Raw genomic sequence first — 3,856 nt, 5'->3', positions numbered from 1 at the left:
GCGGATGGGCCACAGGGGCCCGATCTGGGCCTCCCGGGCCGGCGGCGGCGACGAAGTGGGGCGGCGGCGCGGGCGTATCCCGGGGCGACACGTGGCGGTGGCGGCTGGGTCGGACGTTGTCCGGCTCCGTCCGTACACGTCCGGCGGCGACGGAGACGGATTTTAGGGTTTCGGGGAGAGGAAGAGATCCGAAAATGGAGGGGTGTATATATAGGCATAGAGGGAGCTAGGAGAGTCCAAATGAGGTGCGGTTTTCGGCCACGCGATCGTGATCGAACGCTCTAGATGATGGAGCAGAGTTAGGTGGGTTTTGGGCCAAATTGGAGGGGTGTTGGGCTGCAACACACACGAGGCCTTTTCGGTCCCTCGGTTAACCGTTGGAGTATCAAACGAAGTCCAAATGGTACGAAACTTGACAGGCGGTCTACCGGTAGTAAACCAAGGCCACTTGGCAAGTATCGGTCCAGTCCGAAAATGTTTAATCCCCACACACGAAAGAAAGCTAGAAATGACCACCGGAGGAGAACGAAGCGCCGGAATGCAAAACGGACAACGGGGAAAATGCTCGAATGCAAGAGACGAACGCGTATGCAAATGCAATGCACATGATGACATGATATGAGATGCATGACAACGACAACAACACACGGAGACAAAAACCCAAACCCGAGGAAATAAATATAACTTAACGCCGGAAACGGCAAGAATTGGAGTACAAATAGGGAAAGTTACATCCGGGGTGTTACATCACACCATTCCGACTGTGAAGCTACCTGGGAACGCGAGGATCACCTCCGTTTTGAGTAACCGGGGTTCTTTCAGTCCTAGATCTCGGGCCATGAGTGTTTGGATGATGTAATGTTATTTATGTACTTGATTGACGTGGCGAGTGTAAGCCAACTATGTTTTCTCCCCTTTATTATTTATATTACATGGGATGTTGTGAAGATTGCCTAACTTGCGACATATGCCTTCAATGCGATTATGTCTCTAAGTCGTGCCTCGACACGTGGGAGCTATAGTCGCATCGAGGGTGTTACATGCAAGCATTACTCCAACACCGTGTTCACTTCCCGGACTCCGCCGAGAAGAGACCATCATGGTAACTCACACTGTTGATTCATTTTAATTAAGTTAAGGTTCAAGTTATCTACAACCGGACATTAACAAATTCCCATCTGCCCATAACCGCGGTCACGACTTTCGAAAGTTCAAATTCCTGCAGGGGAGTCCCAACCTAGCCCATGACAAGCTCTCACGGTCAACGAAGGAATAGACCTCCTCCCGAGACATTCCGATCAGGCTCGGTATCTCGGTTCTACAAGACACTTCGACAAGTTAAAACAAATCCGGCAACACCGCCCGAATGTGCCGACAAATCCCGATAGGAGCTGCACATATCTCGTTCTCAGGGCACACTCAGATGAGCCAGACGTCGGGTAGGCCAGCCCAGAGTTGTCCCTGGTAGCCCCGGACATCGCTCGGTTGGACCAACACTCAGAGGAGCACTGGCCCAGGGGGGGCTAAAATAAGATGACCCTTGGGCTCCGGAAACCCAAGGAAAAAAGAGGCTAGGTGGCAAATGGTAAAACCAAGGTTGGGCATTGCTGGAAAAGCTTTAATCAAGGCGAACTATCAAGGGGTTCCCATTATCACCCAACCACGTAAGGAACGCAAAATCTGGGAACATAACACCGATATGACGGAAACTAGGGCGGCAAGAGTGGAACAAAACACCAGGCGAGAGGCCGAGCCTTCCACCCTTTACCAAGTATATAGATGCATGAAGATAACAAGATAATATAATGATATCCCAACAAGTAAATAATGTTCCAACAAGGAACGGTCTCCAATCTTCACCTGCAACTAGCAACGCTATAGGAGGGGCTGAGCAAAGCGGTAACATAGCCAATCAACGGTTTGCTAGGACATGGTGGGTTAGAGGTTTGACATGGCAATTTGAGAGGCATGATAAGCAAGTGGTAGGCATCATAGCATAGGCATAGCAAAAGAGCGAGCATCTAGCAAAGCAAAGATAGTAGTAATTTCGAGGGTATGATCATCTTGCCTGCAAAGTTGTCAGAGTTGACTGGACCCTCGAAAGCAAACTCAACGGGCTCATCGTTAGCAAACTCATCTCCCGGCTCTACCCAAACAAGACAAACAAGCAACAAGGACACAATCAACCACGTGCAAACTCAAACAACATGATGCAAAGATGGTATACTATGCGGGATGCAATATGTGATGCATATGCAAGATTTGACAGGGAACGAATGAACCTGGCCTCAACATGGAAATCCAAGTGTGCCACTGGAAAGATGAGATGAACGCTTGAAAACGATATAAAGAACGCCGGAATCGGAGTTACGGTTTAGAAATGGCAAGCAATTCAAATATGACCACGTTCTGCGATTTACAACAAGTAGTCAACTAGATGCAACAAGATGAACATGCTACAGCACTCAAACATGGCAACAAAATACATGGCAGGGATCCTCTCATAACGCTTAACAAAAGACTAGCACTGAGCTACGGCCAATTCATCCATTAACAGGTTCAAACAAGCATGGCAAAAATGCATTTGGTAAACAGATTTCAGACTTAGTGAAATTAACACTTGTTTGGAATCTCAGATCAGGTAGCACACTTTGGAGTATGAAAACTATATGCCATAGGACCTGAACATGGCAAAGTAAAGCATGGCAGGGAGCTACTCAAAGAGCTTAACAAAAATCCCTTAGTGACCTTGAGCCAAAAGGGATCGAAAAATACATTTGCAAGCATGTGAACATGGAAAAAACATAATCAGATCACAGACTTAGTGAAAAACTGGAGCATGCAAAACAGATATCAAGTAGGCATGTTTACGAGCTCGATGCACTCACTACAGAGCAAGTCATGACAATTTAAGCATACACCCATCAAGAATACACAAAATACAATCTAGACATGGCAAGAACAATAACATAGCATGCACGGATCAACTACAACATCCTCGGCAAAATTGCTAACAAGTAGAAAATCTGCCCAGATTCACGAAATGACAAAAGTAGAGTTCGATTGACTCAAGCTAGGGTGCTCCATAATTGCAAACAAAGACATGGATGGATAGAGCACTGCAAGATTAACAAAACATCCGTACTGATCATCCTCAAAAGAGGCACGGATCACTAGGAATCAACATGAACATATGGCAATTTGAGATAAACAGTTCAAGAACTTAGTGAAAATGCTAAGTCCCTGAAATCAGCATTAACGAATGCTCCACTTTGCAAGCTTGTGCTAGTCACCACACACATCACAAAAATACATGGGTTGCACCTCTTGATAGATGGCAAAATATATAACAAAACTCATGTAGAGCTCAGGGACATATCATGCACACAATAATCATGGCAAAAATGACAAATATCTAATTGGAGCAGCAGATCTGACAATTATCTCAAATAGCATTCTTCTAACAGCATTTCGGGCATCAAGATAAACTCAAATGAAAATGATGCAGTGAGATGAAATGATGTGCTCTCTAAGGCGAACATTTCGATATGCTATATGCCCAAAACGGAGCTACGGATGCAAAGTTACGATGCGATGAACATAGCCAAATATTTAGGGTTAGGGACGGAAAGTCAACCGAGGCAAGATCCGGATCCAGATCTGGCCGGGCGCGTTTTACGAGGTTCGCTGGAATCGGAGGTCACCGGAGCGGGGATGACGCCGGTGTGCGAGGTGGCCGGAGTTCGTGGCCGCGGTGGTCGGCCGGAGTCGGACGAGGACGGAGAGGAGGCGGACAGCGGCGGTGAGGGACGCCGGCCACGGGGCGTCGGGCGGCGGAGCAGTGGCCGGTTCGGGC

Source organism: Triticum aestivum, chromosome 4A, assembly GCF_018294505.1.
Source record: "Triticum aestivum cultivar Chinese Spring chromosome 4A, IWGSC CS RefSeq v2.1, whole genome shotgun sequence".
Taxonomy (NCBI): domain Eukaryota; kingdom Viridiplantae; phylum Streptophyta; class Magnoliopsida; order Poales; family Poaceae; genus Triticum; species Triticum aestivum.
This window is presented reverse-complemented; position numbering follows the sequence as displayed.